Below are 19,995 nucleotides of genomic sequence, written 5' to 3'. Positions count from 1 at the left end.
CAAAATAAATTACTAAATTAAAAAGTATGCCTATCTTGGAGCACTCCATGAGTGAATATTAGATAAGTGGTTTTTCCACCTATGCCTATTTCCTAGAAGGAAAGGGTTGTCCTAATTTACATTTCTTTGTTAATGAGCATAAGGGTTTTTTTTTCCTTTGCCTTTTGTATTTTGTTTTTTTCTTTTTTCCTTTTTTTTTTTTTTGCCTTTTGTATTTTTACTTTCAGTCAATTATCTGTGGTTTTTTCCACTTTTTCTAATGGGGGTGCAGTGGATATTGTGGTGCCCCACCCAGATCTCATCTTCGGGGCTAGAGCACTCATCTCCCAGAGGCTGGGAGTATTAGCTGTTGATGGCTCATAGTCGCATCTCTCCCTGGGAATTCTTTCCACTGGCAGGAAGCTGGCTCATCCATGGTTCCTCCCTCTTCCAGGGGCAGGACATGACCGTGACTGACTGATGTGGTAGCATGAAGGCTTGACCCTGGCCTGAACTGGGGACAACTCTGAAAGGCCAGCCCAACTCCCAATAAAATTGAGCAGATATTGCATATCCGCATCTCCCTCTGCCTACTCATGTCATCCTGACTTCCCCAGAAAGCACCTCTAGCAAGCCTTCTATACATAATCCCTACCTCAGAGCCTGTCTCCTGGGAACCAAGACGGGCAGAGCACCTTTTTTTCACTGATGCACAATACTAAGAGCTACGCTTATTGTCTTTAAAACTTGAAAAGTCTCAGCAAAATTTAATAGAACGCAAGATGTTCACTGCTAATCCACTCACTATTATCATTAAAATCTCTTCTATTACTCACATCTCACTCATGCTTACAGAGAACCTACTATGTGTTTTTCAGAGGCTGTGTATGAGTCACTTGATCCATGTGATCTTAAACCATGAAGGGCATAGGCTCTGGAACCCAGAACCTGCCTGTGTTCAGACCCAGATTCACCTTTTGCCAAATTATCTAACCTGTATCTGCTTTAGGTGCCTCGTTTACCAAGAGGGGGCTGCTGTTAGTTCCTACTTCAGATGGGTGGTGATCAAATTAGTGAATTAATGGAAAGATGATTCCTGCTATATAGCAAACATTTAGATGATGGTGATGACTTTTACAACCATCCAATGAGATAGCCTATTTTACTGCGCAAGGCCATTATAAGTATCCAATGTCACACTAACCCTTATTTCAGTTTATAGGTATAACATAAAATATTTCAAAACAGCTATCAGGAGTCCAGAGGGTTACAGCTTCTGTTCATATCAAGTTTCACAGTTATACAGCAGTATATAATAATCTCATTAAAGCCACATTCCAACCAGAGTCCTGGTACGTTCAAATGAACAACTGCAAATAAGTGAAGCCAAAGCCATACAAAGTTTTCCATGTATAAGCTTGAATTATATATAAACATACTTGACATTATCTTGAATTATGTTTCAAGGCATCTATGACTCTATACTTTAGATCCATTTTAATGTATTTAGGCTAATCACAAGGGCTGAGTGTGTGGGTACATATTGGCATGTTGAGTGCTTCTATGTTTCTTCTAGAAAAGAGTCTTGAATGCAATTACAGTGAAGTTGAAGGCTGAGAATCAGTCTTCTGTTACCAAATAGAGGGACTGAGAGAATAAACAGTATAAACGAAGTATTATTTATATTTGCATATCAATTTTGTGCAACTGGTGCCTCTCCCAGTATTCCAAAACTAATTTGTGCAGTGTATGTTCTAGGTGCTCCTTTATACTTGTTCTAGGTGCTCCTTTATACGTTATACATGGGAAGTAAGAAAGGTAAATGCCAGCTTATCAATCTCTCTAAATTTTATCATTACAAATTGTCTATTTATGGGTTTGGAAAGAATGGGGTTTCCCACATTTATTTACTAGGAAATATGTATGCATTTGGAATGCTTCTGGCCTAGAGAGTTTCACTCACAGAATCATGTGTACATCCAAACTAGATTTGGTCTTGAAAATGCTGATTTACCTCATTGCACGAACAGCCAAAGTGAGGCATTTATAATGTTCATTTAAGCATTACTTCATTAAAAGGAACTAAACACCACCCCTCAGTATACAAGTTATTTAACATCTTATGCAAATTACTTAACCTCTGTGCATCATTTTTCTAATTTATAATATGTGGGTAATACTAGTACCCAACTCAGGGAGTTGTTGTGAGGACCAAAGGACTTAATAAACATAAAGCTCTCAGAATAGTGCCTAGAATGTAATAAGCACTGCATAAGCAATAGACATTATAACTTTATTATTACTATTATCATCATCATCATCATAATTGCTATTATTAAATATAATTAAATATAAGCTTTATTTCATGTACCTTATATATTCAAAGTAATATTTATTTTCACTATAGTATGATTCATTCTTTTCTTCTGATTCACACTGTTTTTTTTCTCCCCAACTTTATACACATTGTTGAGGTTTGGCTATTACATTTTCTTTTTATCCTATTCATAATGTGAGACACACTTACTATGAGACTTTGAAAGCCAAATAAAGCCTCATAATTCTTTCTGTAATGGAGCAAAGAAAATATTCAATTCTATTTTACTCTTAATTGGAGACATTTGTTCTATTCCTAATTAATGAATTATAAGACCTCAAAGCTGGAGACATTGAAACAGTATTCATTCTACATCTTTCCAAATTCCTGTAGGGCAAACTCATGGCAAAATGCAGGAGAAAATGAAACCAAACTTAAGGATGATTACCTTAATCATAGGTTAATCATAGGTTACTACAGTTGAAAAATTCTTGTTTTCTAAATTCAAAATGCTTAGTTTTTAAGTCTTTTAATTTATTCCATGCAAAGGAAACAAATAAATGAACTCAAATGATACAAAGGTCAATACAGTTTAAAAGTCAATACTGGTCCCCTCAGTGGAAAATGATTTAAACTTAACAATACTGAAAAACAAGGAGTCAGCACCTCAAGCAGACAATTTTAATTGACTAGTAAAAGCCATTCTACAAAATACTAAAATGGAACAACAAGTACATAGGTGGCACCATGACAATTAGAAGCTATGTGTAACATGGCACCCTGTCCCCTTGACACAAGTTGTGGGTTCAGACAGCCCCAGAAGTGGTGATTTGCTTTGTGAAGTTTGAAAGAGATTGAATAGCAGGGCCCTGGTGGCAATGACAGAGACGTCTCCAGCCTGCTTCTGTCAGCTAGAATGAGGAAATAATTTGCATCGGGTCCAGCATGAAACATACAAGATTCCACTGAGCCCACCAGGATAATCTCCTCATCGCAAGATCTTTAACTTAATCACACCTACAAATGTGTGGACATGTACAGGAACATATTCACAGGTTTTGAGGATTAGGATGTGGACATCTTGGACGGGGGTGCATGGGAGGGAGATGGAAAGTGCATGATTTCACTTATCACAGATGCTGGTACCTGCTCGACAGAAACTGTCTCAGCATTGCTGGCTTCCTATAGCCTAAGACCTGGAGCTCTCCCTGCCTGACCTCTAGTCAGCCTGTTCCCATCTTCTCTCTTTTTCACCAATTCTTTCCAATTCCTTTGTCTTAAAACCACTAAATACCTATTACACCAAACTTTTGAGTCTCACTATGACACTCCTTTGCCCCATGGCTTTCACTGTGGCCTGGTTCTTCCTACTCTGTTCATGCCCTATCCCTCATTCATGGTATCTGCTCCTATTTCTATCCCAGGAATATAATACCGGGCCTGCAGCTATGATTCTGCTGTCCCCACTGTGGCCTAAGACCTGCCTCGACCTGGGGCTAGGATAAACTGTTTAAGAAATTTCTGCTTTGAGGGGCGCCTGATGGCTCAATCAGTTAAGCGTATGACTTCGGCTCAGGTCATGATCTCGCAGTTAGCGGATTCGAGCCCCACATCAGGCTCTGTGCTGACAGCTCAGAGCCTGGAACCTGCTTCAGATTCTGTGTCTCTCTCACTCTGCCCCTCCCCACTTGCACTCTGTCGCTCTCTCTGTCTCTGTCTCTGTCTCTCTCTCTCAAAAATAAATAAATATTAAAAATAATTTTTTAAAGAAATTTCTGCTTTGAAGGGAGAGGAAAGAATGCTCCTGAAAGAGAATTACAGATAGGATGGGCATAAGTGTGAAGAACAAAGGGAAACCAAACCCAAGGTTTTCATTTTTGGAATCTTTCTGCCTTGATGGAAAAAAAAAAGGTCACCATCAGCACCTATTTAGACAACTTATAGTATATTCACAAAAACAGAGTTAAAAATGAAAATTTGTTTCAGCTATGAAAACACACTATTAATTATATTCTTTGTGTGAAGAGCCAATCTTTCATAAATATATCAGATCAACTTTTCACTTAAAACTCAGTTTTAAATTTTATTGGATTGCAACACTAACCACAGGATGACTACAGAGTAATGAGAATGATTTCACAACCCACATAGCAATAGAGATCCATGCTTTACTCCACTGTTCTACTTTCTCTGTGCATGGCTCACATAGTAAGCCAAAAGAGTCATATCTCTATGAAATGAGAAGTAATAGTGCCAAATAATGTCAGAGAGTGCCTACAAAAGGCCAGGGCTCCATGAAAGCATCCTAGGCCATTGTGGCTTCCTTTGGATGGTCCTAACTCTCCATCTAACACATGTACATGGAGGGTAATCCATGGAGGTATCTATCTGTGTTCTGTTCTCAGTGCTGCAGTGCAGACTTATTTCTCCTTCCTCCACATCAGTGAATTATGAAATATCTGAGCCCTAGTGTCCTAACTTCTCTTGTCCCACAACAGAATTAGAGGTTTTTGGGTTCAAAAGCTAAGATTCCTAGAGACTTTAGAGCGGAAGGTAAAAGAAGAGCAAAGAACTCAATATGGTGAATAAAGACACAAGGGCTCAGGATTTACCATGCATGAAAAAGAGACACAAGGCTGTGGGAGCAGCTCTGGAGAGGAGGGCACTCATATACCAGTCATGACTCACACACAGCCAGTCATTCACCACTGAAGCCTTGGACATAACACAGAAGGTACCTGTGGCCAAGACTGACTCAGTGAGCGGGCAGCTGTGAGAAGTGTATGAGAGCCCACCATAGGTGATGGAGGGACACTCAACCACAATACTTCAAAAACTTTGCAGAGCAAGCAAAATGACCAGCCAACACTAAACCTAGGCCTTACTCCATGATCTGGGGGACCTTGTAAATCCTCTGTCAACCACCCCATGGTGTAAGCCTAGGTAACAACAAGAACTCCAAAACCATGACTAAAATTAGGTATGACAATATTTTGGTAAATGTGATCATGAAGCCAGATTTATTTTAACTTGAAAACAAAAGAAAAGCAATATAGCATATCTTGCACTTAGGGGTAAATTCTCCTAAGAGAATTTATGATTTTCACATAAATACCTATAGGAAAGAAATTTTAAATTTTTACATATGTCCCATACACATACATACCATCTTTGAGTTTGTTTCTTTATTGGGGAAAAAAATTGCAAAAAGGAGAGCTCCTTGGGTAAAATATGGAATACAGATCAGAATTTTTATTTGCATGGGGTTAAAAAAAAACAATACATATTAAGAAAAAAAGATAGATACTTCATTAGGAAAAGAGTCTGCCTTTGAAATCAAGTTTACTGGAGGAATTTTAAAATATTAGCTGAAACTTCACAGTTTATCAAATCCCATATTTGAAAAATCAGCCCATAAAATATTCTAAACAAGATGTGTCAAAAGAAGATGTTTGATTGATGCATTATGTTCTTTCTTCCTAGTTTTTAGATTTCATATATCTTTTTGCCAAATAGTTGTAAACTTTTAAACTCCTTTCCAGTGATTTATCTTTATCTTTCAAAATGACAGCTCCACTCTGCTTTCATATTTTTAAAAGAAGAAATGTAAGACATCTCAAATGTTTCTCTTTAATGTAATAAAAATTTCTGGATCTTGTTCCATTCCCTGATTTTATTTTGTTAATGGAATTATAAAAATAAAAATAAATAAAAATTTACAAATGCACAAATTACAGTGTACAGTTACTCAAAATGATTTACCATTTTCTATGACCTTGAATTGATCTCAGGTTTATCAAGATAACTGATTTTAAAAGTCCTATAATACATAGGGTAAATATAGGGCATATTTAAAAAGGGAATATTCCCAGAAAATGCAGGAGACAGTTTCACTTTAAATGTCTCCACTACTTTCAAAATGAGACATTTCCCAAAATTTTGTTAAGCCAGCTACTTACACTGTCATCCATACAGAAAGCTGTGGTCCTGGGGGGGACTGGGGAAGACAGTAGGAGAGAGGGAGTAAGAGGAAGTGTGGATATAGAGGTGCCAATATCTCACTTTAAGCAGACTGCATATAAAAAAATTAGATTTTAGGGGCGCCTGGCTAGCTCAATCAGTCAAGCATCCGACTTCAGCTCAGGTCATGATCTCATGGTTCATCAGTTCGAGCCCTGCATTGGGCTTGCTGCTGTCGATGCAGATCCTGCTTGGTATTCTCTCTCTCCCTCTCTCTCTCTGCCCCTCCTCCACTCGTGCTCTCGCAAAAATAAACAGTAAAAAAATTAGAACTTAAAAACTGCTAATGAGGCACTATGTTCCCTTATAAAATGATTCTTTTCCATCAGGTTTCTTGGAGTAACAAAATACTCTGTTCCATATCTAACTAGAGAAAAGCAGTGTGTTAGGACAGAGTGAATGCTTACTGAAATTAATACATCATAGACTTGTCTCCTAAAGGGAAGGGGTGGTCTCTAGGATATGAAAAAATATTTACACACCTTTTCAGGAATATCTCTACTGTATGCAGTAGGCCAGCTCTCTATAAACAAAACACAATGTGTATATATCATCTATATAATAACAACTGATATTAGTGAAATATACTTTCTACTTACAAAGAACTTTTATACTCACTTTTTAAAATCCTTACAACAAATCCTTGAGGTAGAAATTATTATTAAAATCCTCACTATAAATGAGGAAAAAGTTCAGAGGATCAAGACCTCCCATATTCTTTCTGCCTTTAAAACAGATGTTGTTCAAGATGTAGCTGCTACTACAAAACGGTCCTTTCACACTGAGAGCTCACTGGCAGCATGCTCTAGTCCAGATCCGGAGAACTTGGCAGAGGAGAGACTGTGTGTTGTACCTGGCTGAGGTCAGGCAGCAGCACCGGGGCCACTACCGCTCGGTGCAGCCTGCTGTGCTGGCCTGGCAACCAGGCTGCTGTACAGCCCTCCATGGTGAGACCTCAGCTTCTAAAGTTGTCTCTCGTTGTGTCTTTAATGCTTTTGTTCTGACCACCCTGCCTCAGCAAAGCATGACCCCCATGTCTGCCCATATGGATTCACTGTCTACAAGTTCAAGTGCACACCTCGATTCCTCTCTTCTCTGCGTGTCTCCTGATCAAACACACGACGATGAAACCGAGGGCACCTTTGGTGAAGCCCTCACCGCTGGTGCTGCCATGATCAAACACTGGTGAGAGCACGTGAACCAGAAATTCGTGGGCATTTCCATCCTTCACAACTCCTAATTCCACCAAATCCCCACCACCATCCCCCACCATCTCTCCCACCACACATACATTCATTTTGCCTCAGTTGGAGAAATGGTAATGTCCTAATCAGCTATCCATTCTGAGTAGGTCAATTTATAGCTCTGAAATTCACACGAATTATTTTTAAAAGCATTTAACAAACACTTACATGGGACCTACAATATACCAGATGCTGTTTTAAGTACTTAAAAGTAATGGCACATTTAATCCTAACAATCCATGTTTCATTTCACAGATAACAAAACTGACACAGGGAAGTACCTTGCCCAAGATCACTCACTAGGAAGTGAAGGGCCAAGATTCTAAGATGGAAGAGTCTAGTTCCTGAATCCATCTCTTACCTGCTATACTCTACAACTTTCCGGGTAGGGCACAAATGGGTGCTTTTAAGAAAGGATGGATGGAAAATGAGTGATAGTGTGGCCTAAACTGAAGAACACTTACCCTCAGGTAGAGGAGACAAAAAAGTGATCTCAGCAGGTTGATAAGGTAGCAGCGCAGATTCCCCGCTCACAATCAAACATTACTTGGGAATTTCAGGCTTCCAATTGTTTCACCACCCTTTCTTCCCTCCCCACCCTCACCCCACACCAAAAAGAACCAATCTGGAAACCTCTCACGAGCCCTCTCACAAAGGAAGGCTCATTTATAATATTTCCTTCTTTTTTTAGATTTTTTTAATGTTTATTCATTTTTTGAAAGAGTGACAGAGACACAATGCAAATGGGGGAGGGGCAAAGAGAGGGGAAGACCCAGAATCTGAAGCAGGCTCCAGGCTCTGAGCTGTCAGCACAGAGCCCCACACAGGGCTCAACCTCAGGAACCATGAAATCATGAACCGAGCCAAAGTTGGATGCTTAAAATGACTGAGCCCCTAATATTTTCTACCACCTAATTGTCAAGATGTAGAGATTATATGGTCCCATTAAACAGAGGCACTGCTTTTATAATTTACAAATAATTGTTTTGATCAGCTGTAGCAAACAGACACTTCCCTTGAGCTGGCAAAAAGGAAAAAAAAAAAACCTTAATGGCTTTATATCTCAAATATCTATGACACTACTTGTTAGAAGGGCGTGTTGGTTTGTCTTATTTTAGGGGACTCGTTTTCTTTCTTATTTCGGCATTCAAATCACATGGTTGTACACTGAAAAATCAGTTTGATCCACATCTATCTGTAGGTCTTTTGTGTGGCAGTATTACACATATCTCACCATTTTCCTTAGATTAGCTTTATTTTGTGATGACCTGGAGAGAGTGGTAATGTTATAACTCCAAATTTATGTTGTAATATTGGTTTTTCTCTGGCCTAAAAAGGACTAGTTGTTCCCCATTCTGCACTGCATGAGCTCAACTTCTTCAGTGAGTTATTATTGACCTGTGTGTAACTATCTGGGTGGGCTTCTGGTAATAATCAAAGCGCCACCTCCATTAAATCCCAGGGAGAGAGCCGACAGCGAGGACAGCAGCAGCAGAGTTCATAGGAACATTGCACCATCAGAAAGAAGAAGGTTTAAAGGGCATTTGTGTGTTCTTTCTGCTTTTCAGGCTGTAAAACTATAAACATCTGATAATAAAGTATCCTTTTAAATACTCTGAATAATTTATTGGACTCTTGCTTACAGCAGGATTCTATTGTTTCTTGACACTTCATTTTTGCAATTCGGCAGTGGTTTTGGAAACACATCAAAGATTCCTTCAAATAACACTTTAATCCAAATCCCATAAGGAAGAGATTTTGAATATTTAACTCTGAACTTTAGCATCTGAGAGGAAAAGAATGGGGGGGGGGAAGGGAGGAGACAATGAGAGAATATTATAGAGGTAGCATGGATCACTAGCAAAAAAAAGTTCTGGAATCCAAAAATGAATATTAATTTCACCTCTCCAAGTGTTTCACTGTGATCCAAAAATAAATGAAAACATCCTTAGGCTGTTGTCTCCTAACTCCCAAACCCAGAGATTGGATGCATCAGTTAAAACCAAGCTGGGCTGAATTATTTAAAAAGATAGTAACAACAGTGGTATAAACACATAATAAAAGCCTGAGGCAGACAGTTGAGGGCTGATCTGATCAATGCATAGTTAGGAGCCAGGCTTCCACTCTGTGGCCCTTCTCCATCCTTGGCTTGCCAACTCACGGTTTAAGATGGTTCCTTGACCTCCAGCCACCATGGCCACATTCCAAACAACAAGGAAAAGGAAGGACTAGAGAAGAAACATGCTTCTGTGCTTAAAGAATATTTTAGAAGTATTCTTCCATATCGCATTTCATTTTCCAAACTTAGTCACATGGCCACACCCTTGTCATAAAGAAGCAAGAAAAGGTAGACTTTTACCAAGTAGCAAAGGGCCCAGTATTACAAACAAAACAACAGGCCCAAAGTGGAATTAGTTATCTAAGCCTCAGGTAACCAAACCAAGACTTAATTACAGTTTCAGCTGTGCCAGAAATGATATCTTAAACCAGGCAATCAGGAATCTCCTGATCAGCTCGAGTTAAGCAGTCTGCCTGATAGACCCCAGCCAACCCCTAAAGGAAAGTAACCTTGCAATAACCACTCTGCTTTTTTACAACTTCCTCCTTCCCACTCTCTTCTGCCTATAAAAGTTTTTCATTTTATATAACTCCTCAGAGCTCCTTTTTCTCTGCTAGATTGGATGCTTCCTGATTCAAATTGATTTTTGCTCAAACAAATGCTTAAAAAAATTATAATATGCCTCAGTTTATCTTCTAACACCAGCTTAGCAGGAAGCAGAGAATAGATTTGGGGAGGCAATTGGTAGTCTCTACCCATGGAAATGAAGGCTTCTCTTCTGGGATATTGAAACGTGTCCGTGAAATGGTAATATTCTCCAAGCATTGCATAGCACTAAGCTGTTTTCTCTCCACCCTAGTCTTCCCTGACCTGTACCGGTTGGCACTGCATACTAGCGCCATCCCCAAATCTGACAATGTCTTTCAGGTTTGTAACAGAGACTCTAAGTTGCATGTGTTGTTTAGAGCTTTAGAATATGCTTTCTAGCGAAAATCCTCCTAAACATCAAAATGTAATAGTAAATACTGGAAGTAACTAGTAATACAAACTGGCAAGAGACATAATTCACTTCTGAAACTGTTAGACTGAAGATCCAGGTGGGAATGAAGAGGTATGATGATGCTAACAAGAGAGGGGCAAGAAGATAGAGGAGGCTGCAGCTTAGGTCATATGATACACATGATTCATACCAGCACCACCAGGGCAATATTAACCCTTACATGCTGTCTCATTTCATTCGCACTAGAGCCCTGTAAGACAAGTAATTTTTTTTTCCTATTTTACAAGTAAGGAAATTGAGGTTAAGAATGGTTCAGACACTTATTTCAGGTCACACATACAGTAAATGACAGAAATAAAATGAAAAGAAACTCAGAAAGGGTCACAAAAACTACTGACCAGTAAAATGGCCCAGAGGGGACAGCTCTTGCATGGAGTCAGGCCACTCTGTGAAGAGCAGGGACCTTTGCTGGAGGAACACCACCAACCCAGGGCAGCCTAGCAGAAGGGGAGCCAGGAATCACACCTTGAAACTCCCTCTCAACACTTCTGTGTATCTCTTGCAGATGCTCCTGTTGGCTGAAGCAAAACAGAAGTGCAGGTGCAAGGGGTTCTCAATATAATCTACACAGGTCAGCCTCCCACAGCAGCAAGCAGGCTTGAAAGGGGAGGGCAGAATTTGGAGGGGCAAACGAGATTCTGGTACAGAAGGTGGGCCATCACTGGCCTCTCATTGCATTCAAGGACCACAAATGGACAAGTAGTATGACTTTGTTCATTTAACTATGAAAACTTCCCATCCCATTGCCCCATACACACCTATACACATAGGTCAAGAGATTCAACACCTTCTTAATGCCAGCAGGTAACAAGTTAGAGGTTTGGCCCACTGTACCTAAAGGTTTCCAAATCCTGAGCTTGACTATGTAAGAAGGGCAACTGACTATCTTATTTTTATATTATGTTGGAGGCAGAAGTTACAGAACTCTTGCACATAATTTCTTCCATAAATTGAAGACGTTCAAGAACTTGCATTAATTTTTTCCTATTCTCACACCTCACCCTCCGCCCTGACTTCCCTATCCCAGCAACTGGAGGCTGGGCCACCTGCAGAGGAGACGGTGGCTTAGAGACAATGGGGTGAAGTGCAGTGGCCATGCCCCAGACCCTGTGTCCCAGTGAGGCACACCACTTGCTCTGGACCAGGCTCAGGGAGCACAATGACTTCAGATAGCATATTTGATTGCAATTAAAAAGGCACCCTTGTATTCCTAAGAATTTTTTTTAAGTTCAGAGCAGAAATAAACACTATAGAATCTAAAATAAACTGTACAGCAAATCAATGAAACCAAGAGTTGGCTTTTTGAAAAAATAAACAAAATTGATAAACCTCTACCCAGGCTTCTCAAAAAGAAAAGGGAGATGACCCAAATAGATAAAATCATGAATGCAAATGGAATTATTACAACCAATCCCTCAAAAGTTCTCCTATTATATGAATCATCTCTTTACCAACACATCTTCTAGTTAGGTCTCTTAATTCTTATCTTAAAAGAAAGAAAATAACAAGGCAGCAATATAATTCAAGTTGTTGTTTTCCAACTTGAAGACATGTCTCTACTAAGATCTTTCACATTTGGTGAGCAGGTCTCTACTCCATCCTTTATAAGCTATCTGTTTTCCCTTTTTCTTCTCTTTTCCACACAATCCTTTGTCCTTATTCTGCACTCCTGAAATGCCCGCCTTTCAAGTCTTTTTCTGGCTCAACATTTTCTTCCCACCTACTCACTTCTTCAAGAAAGCCTGCTTAGACTAACCCATTCCCCAAAGGAGTTTTGGTTTATTTAAATTTCCATAGCAACCATCCTCATCAGCAAAACACTATGAAGGCTCAGTCTATTAGTACTGCCTAAATTTTCCTGAGACTATTTAGGAGATTTGGTATAGAAATTTTTGTCTAGAAATTAGCCTCTTTTTTTCTTTTAAGGATATCCTCTTTCATTGTATGAACTTATTGCTTTTAATCAATCCCCTGTTGGTGGACATTTAGATTCACCACTTCATTGTTTCACAATTATGAACAAAGTTATATTGATCATAGTTGTAAATATATCACTGTGCCTCTTTGGAAGTATTCTATGGACAGGTGCTGAAGATTGGATATGATTGGTCAAAGAGGTTATATATCAGTTTAAAGAGATACTAACAAATTTATTTTTTTTAATGTGGTAGCCTTCTATACTCCTACCTAGTCTATGATGTTCTCATACCCCTCCACAAAGTGCTTGCAAAAATGGATACTACTGATCATTAAAATAATTTCCCAATCTCATAGGCAAAAATGGTATCTGAATATATTGATTTCTAGGATTAATAATAATATTGAGCAGTTTTCTGATGTTTATAGAGCATTTGCATTTCTTCTACTTGCCACTCAGCCTTTTCCTATTTTCTTCTTGGAATATCTTTTCCTCACTGACTCACATATATTCTCTCTATATATAGTATAGAGTAAACCTTCTTTTCCCTTTTCAAGCATATATTTGTCCTATATTTTCAATATTTTCTCCTACTCTCATGTTTGCCATTGATTAATTGGTTTCTTTGTGGATATGAATATTGAATTTTTGTAAAGTGTGTGAACCTCTTCAAATCTCATAACTATAAAAATACGAAAACTTATAAAAACATAAAACTTCCTTCCTTCTTTCTCTCTGTCCACATAGCTCTGAAATTCTTATCCATTTACTGTACTCTTTAAATCTGGAAACAGTTCTTCAAATTTGGAAATGTTCTTGAGTTGTTTAATAATGTCCTCCCCTCTATTTTCTCCATTCTCACTTTCCCAAACATCTGGAACTCCTGGACTGGTCCTTTAAATTCATTTTCTTTTCTCTCTAATCTATCTTCTGGTATGTTTGCCATACAGTTTCTGAGAGATTTTTTCAATTTCATCTTCCAAATCTTCTACAGAGATATATTTGTTTTCATATTTTTAAATTTCAAGCTACCTTATTTTTGTCTTTTAAATGTTTTATTTTTATAGCTTTCTACTTTTTATACCATCAGTGGAATACATTATCTCTCCAAGGATATTAATGAAACTAAGTTTGTTTGTTTTGGGTTTTTTTGTGTGTGTTTCCATCTTCCTGCATAGTTTCTGTTTTCCTCCAGTTGGTTTTTCTTCTGTTATCCCCTAGTCTCTGGTTTCACATAATAGACTTCCTTTAAATGGCTCATGATCTTTGCCATCCACTCACATTTAAGAGTGAGGTGCTACAAAGCTGGGTATATGCTCTGTGCATGAGGCTTCACTGTCAGGGAGGTCTGCTTGTGCTACTATGTTAAGGAAGCCTCAATGTTAGTTTTCTGCAGGTCTTTTCTTGGACTGGTAGGTATCATGGCAAGAGGGTATAATTCTACCCAAACTTTACAACATTGAGAAAGAAGGAAGATGATCTAACAGTCAGAAAGTAAACTTTCATTTAACCTTATTTTCAGTGTGGTACCCCACCCTCAACCAAGACTAGTGCTCCCAGTCCAGACCCTCTGTTTATACACTTCAGACAATAAACTTTCAGTGACTGACAAGACAGGATGGAACAGGCTGCAACTGCATGGAATGGGTTAAGATCAAGGAGTCTTATTACCTATAAACAAGTTTCAACCTACTATATACTAAACTAAGCCCTTCTTCAACCTCTCACTTCCAAGGTACTTGGCACTACAATTTCCTGAGACTAGGGATTCCATGATGTGTATCAGGTTTCTTCTCCACTTTCCTTACTGTTTATTTAAAAATTAGCTCCTCTAGAAGCATCTGGGTGGCTCAGTTAGTTAAGCATCCAACTTCAGCTCAGGTCATGATATCACAGTTTGTGAGTTTGAGCCCCACATAGAGCTATGTGCTGACAGCTCAGAGCCTGGAGCATGCTTGGGATTCTGTCTCCTTCTCTCTCTGCCCCGCCCCTGCTCATGCTCAGTTGCTCTTGCTTTCTCTCTCTCTCTCTCTCTCTCTCAAAAATAAACATTAAAAAAGTTTTTTTAATCAGCTTCTCTAACACAAGAAATAACAAGTGCTGGCAAGAATGTGGAGATGGGGCGCCTGGGTGGCGCAGTCGGTTAAGCATCTGACTTCAGCCAGGTCACGATCTCGCCGTCCGTGAGTTCGAGCCCCGCGTCAGGCTCTAGGCTGATGGCTCGGAGCCTGGAGCCTGTTTCCGATTCTGTGTCTCCCTCTCTCTCTGCCCCTCCCCCGTTCATGCTCTGTCTCTCTCTGTCCCAAAAATAAATAAATGTTGAAAAAAAAATTAAAAAAAAAAAAAAAGAATGTGGAGAAAAAAGAACACTTTTGTACTACTGGCAGGAGAGCAAACTGGTGCACCCAGTTTGGAAAACAGTATGGAGGATCCTTAAAAAGTTAAAAATAGGACTATCCTACAATCCAGTAATCACACTACTGGGTATTTACCAAAAAAACACACAAAAACTAATTCAAAGGGATACAAGCATCCCTATATTTACAGCAGTATTATTTATAGAGCCAACTATGGAAGGAACCCAAGTGTCCTTGGAATATTACGCAGCCACAAAAAAGAATGAAATCTTGCCATTTGCAATGACATGGATGGAACTAGAGAGTGTAATGCTAAGTGAAATAAGTCAGTTAGAGAAAGACAAATACCATATGAGTTCACTCATATATGGAATTTAAGAAACAAAACAAATGAGCAAGGGGAAAAAATGAAACAGAGAAAGAGGGAAAGAATGCAAGAAGTAGACTCTTAACTATTGAGAACAAAGTTACGGTTACAAGAGGGGAGATGGGTGGGGGGATAGGTTAAACAGGTGACAGGGATTAAGGAGGGCACTTGTCGTGATGAGCACTGAAGATGTATGGAAATGCTGAATCACTATATTATATGTCTGAAACTAATGTAACACTGTAAGTTAACTATATTAGAAATAGAATAGAATAACAGAATAGAATAGAATAGAATAGAATAGAATAGAATAGAATAGAATAGAAAAAATAAAATAAAATAAATAATTAAATGCATTACGTGGACACAAAGAATCAGCTCCTCTGTTCTGCTGGATCAACAGCCCTTCATGCCCTGCTTTCTAGCTTTGAAAATGTTGTTATTTCCTCTCCAGATTTATTTTCTTTGTAGGATTATATCTTTAAAAAATTTTTCCCCTATAACTGTAATGGAAACAGAATGGAAGATAACAAATATGTTTGATTCACCACAGAAGCTTCTTAGTATTAGACTTTAACATACGTATTTTTATACATTTCCCTATCTATCTCCAGTGTTAATGAGTATCTACATCCCATCCTTACACACATGCCCACATATACATACAAAGAATATGAAAAAGAAAAATATGTTATCACACTTTTTAACTTCTTCTGTACTTTGTTTCCTGAGTTAAAATAATCAGAATCAAATTCTAGATTTATTATTGTTCCATCATGTAGCTTACACAATGGTGGGATAAATGGGCAATAAGCAATCAAGCATGTAAGAAAATATCACTGCTTTACATAGTCATGTTTTCTCCATAAAGTAAAGCACAGTAAGGAAATAGAAGCAGGATGATATTTTGAATAATGTGGCCAGGGAAAGTCTTTCTAGAGAAGCTATATCTGTGCAGAAACCTACATGATGTAACAGAGCAAGCTGTGCATACCAATGGTGTCTAGTGGTAATCAGCATTCATCCCCACTCCCTTCTATGCATTCCACCATATTGCATAGGCTGAAATCTACATTTCTTAGACTTCCCTGACAGCAGGTTCTGGATACAAGTAGTTTCAGCCAACATGATGAACTCACATGAGAGCTGGAATGTGCAGGGGAGGATACAGGCTCATGCCAACAGGGTCCGTTGCTATGTAAGACCCTCACCAGAGTCTTACTATGTAACTCATCACCCAGACAAAGGTGGTATTTTAGAATGATGCAATAGTTGGGCACCTTGGTGACTCAGTTGATTGAGCATCCAACTTCGGCTCAGGTCATGATCTCGTGGTTAGTGAGTTTGAGCCCCATATTGGGCTCTGTGCTGACAGCTCAGAGCCTGGAGAGTGCTTGGGATTTTGTCTCCCTCTCTCTCTCTCTGCCCTTCCCCTGCTCATTCTTTCTCCCTCTCCCTTTCTCTCTCAAAATAATAAACATTTAAAAATTTTCTAGAATGATGCAATAGTCTTTTGAAAACTCAATTACAGTACCACCTGGAAAACAGTACCTTGCAAGGCTAGGTGCTGTTCTAAAAGTTTAGTATATGGTCCCCCAAAATATCCAATAAACTGTATTGTTTCTACCCTAGTCACAATAATTCCATAAGATAAGGACAGAAGCAGAAGTGGCTTATCTCATTAATACAACTTATGAACCAGTCATGAAATGTTCAGTACCTTCCTTACCTCTTTGCAGTCCACTAGACAGAGGTATTGGTTCCCATGGGGAAAAAAGAGTCCCACCAGGACACAAGACAAGTGTTCCATTGAATGGGAAGTTGAAACTGGCCTCCTGTCATTTAAGGCCATTCATGCCACTGAACCAACCATCAAACAAAGTGATTACTCTCCCTCTGGAATGGTTATTCTTAGTTATCAAAGGAAATTAAGGTTGTTACTAAACAAAGGGGCAGAAAAAAATGATGTCTGGAACCCAGGGACCTCTCTGGAGGACCTTCTACTATATCTATACACTGTGATAAAAGTTTTAAAACATAAATAGGACTTTTAATGACTCAGACCCTAAAGAAATCCAGCATAATTAAGATCACTGAGAGCTCAGACTTTTCAGGAGACAGTCTAATTACCTCATCAGGTAAAAAATATCCTGACTAACTGAGCTTCTGGATGAGGGCAAATATAACATGAACGAAGACAGTTATAAATTCCAACCATAGCTTCACGACCAGTTGAAATAAACAAGGACTGCAGTAACTATTTATATTTTTTCCTAGTGTTAAAGTTTATATATTTGTGTATCTTGATCAATTTTCCCTCTCCTTTTTCTTAGTATTTTATGTAATTTTTAGATTATCTTTTTCTACTGTAAAATGAGTTCCTTTTTTCAAAAGGAATGTCAGGTAGAATATGATGAATGTGGGAAATAGAGAGATGAAGAGAAAAATGGAATTAATAAAGAATACACAAAGGCCATCCAGTGGAGTAGAAGAAAATTAAGAGTGTAGTGCTCCAGAAACCAGGAAGAGCTATAAGAAGGGAAGGGTCTCCTCTGTACAGTGCTGCTGACAGACTCCTGTAAAATCTGTAAAATCAAAGTATTGGTTATTGGATTTTAAAAGCTGTTGATTATCAGTGACCAACTAAGAATGGATTTTGTGAAAGTATGTGTATATGACAAAAGTTGGTTGTAGGTAGAATAGGAAATAAGGAAGTACAAATAGTGAATATAGATACTTCTTCCAAGAAATGTCTGTTGTAAAGGTAAAAAAAGTTATGGGAGTTTGGGGCTGGTACAGAGGGTAGCTGAAGGGGAATACAGTGTCAAAGAAGAACTTTTTCAAGACCAATAATATTACATTTTAGTATGCTTTGGGGAATGATCTGGGACAAAAAAAAAAAAAAAAAAAAAAAAAAAAAAACCTTGATGATACAAGTGAATGGGGAAAACCTGAGGGGAAGTCCCAAAGTAGGTAAAAGGGAATAGAGGCTAGTGCGTAAGTCAGAAAACTCACCTTGGTTGAGAATACGACAAATTGTCCATTATGATAGGAAGCCAATCAGAGAACATGAGTACAAATACAGGTACGTTGGTAGATGGAAATATTCAAGGGTATTTACACTTCCTTTTTTATTTCCAACAAAATAAAAGTCAAACATTGGGTAAGAAGGAATGGGTTGGGGGAGCCTGAAGGGTTGGTTTTAGAAAGAGAAAGTTATCTGGGTGCCTGGGTGGCTCAGTCGGTTAAGCGTCTGACTTTAGCTCAGGTCATGATCTCACGGTCTGTGAGTTTGAGCCCCGCGTCAGGCTCTGTGCTGACAGCTCAGAGCCTGGAGCCTGCTTCGGATTCTGTGTCTCCCTCTCTCTCTGCCCTTCCCCTGCTCATGCTCTGTCTCTCTCTGTCTCAAAAATAAATAAAAACATTAAAAAAAATTAGAAAGAGAAGGTATGAATTACTCATCAGGAATATGGAAAGGCAAATTTATTGGGGATACATATTAGAATTATTGAGCAATAATGGAAACACGCACGAAATTTCTGGTTACAAATATAAACCAAGCAAGACTGTTTTGTTCTATCTACATTCAGCCGCTTAGATGTAAACAGGTTGGAAATTTGAATTTAACTGTGGGTTGGAGCATTTTTCCCAGTAAAAAGTGAGATATGGAAAGGAGCTAGGGAGTGTTTACAAGTGGATGATATGGTAGGGAACCACAGAATCTAAGGTGGATCAGAACAACAGTGAAAAGAGATAGGAAGGGGTGTTAGCACAGAGGAAAAATGGCAGGCTAAAAGACTAAAGGCCCCAAAAGATGGAAGGGTTTGTCAAAATATTGCTGCCATCAAGCTAGTAGAGTGATGAGCTGGAAAGACTGGAGGTGGTAATCAGCTTGACAATGAGATTTCAAAGTTGGTGCTGTTGTCGTATATGACAAGATCTAAAAGATGACCGAGGGAATGGAGAATCACTGAAAATGAGAAGGTCCAGGAACTCAGTGGATGATGAAGATACCAGGAATCATGACTGAAGTATGAAGAGGAAGAGAGCAAATCTGCAATGAATGAGGAAGAGTCACAAGTGGTGAGGGAATTTCTGCTACAAGGAAAGGTAGTGCGGGGTACAGTTTGAAGTTTAGGCCCTTCAAAATAACTCGGATTTTTAAGGAGGGGGACTCCTGAGAACAGCAACCAGAGATAAGAAGAAAATTTGCCCCAGTTTCCTCTTTGGTGTGAAAGGGCTGTAGAAGAAGAAACATTCTCTCAGGAAATAGCTGAACTCCAGAAACAATTAACTTTACCGCAATTAAATTTTTTAAATCAATACACTGGTTTTAATCTCCCAATTTTAAAATCACTTCCTCATTGCAAGAGGGATTCTTGAAACATATCAAATATTTGAATTTAAGCTAAAAATAAGAATTCATTTTAGTTTACTAAGCATTCATACATAAACTCTTTTATCTGAACCAACAAAGAAACTGTATTACTTTACTATTATTATCTCGCCATTAGCCTTTCTCTAAGCTCCCATTCAGTATAGAGAATACTATAACACTTTCTGCATGTCAGAGATAAGTAAGCAGCACTGGGGAAATACAGACCCTGGGCTCAGTGTATACAACTTCAAGAGCCAAAAGTATCATGAAGATTTATTTTTGGAGAAAATGAGATT

The sequence above is a fragment of the Felis catus genome, chromosome A1 (assembly GCF_018350175.1).
Source record: "Felis catus isolate Fca126 chromosome A1, F.catus_Fca126_mat1.0, whole genome shotgun sequence".
Classification (NCBI taxonomy): Eukaryota; Metazoa; Chordata; class Mammalia; order Carnivora; family Felidae; genus Felis; species Felis catus.
The sequence above is the reverse complement of the archived record's forward strand: the minus strand, read 5'-3'. Positions refer to the sequence as shown.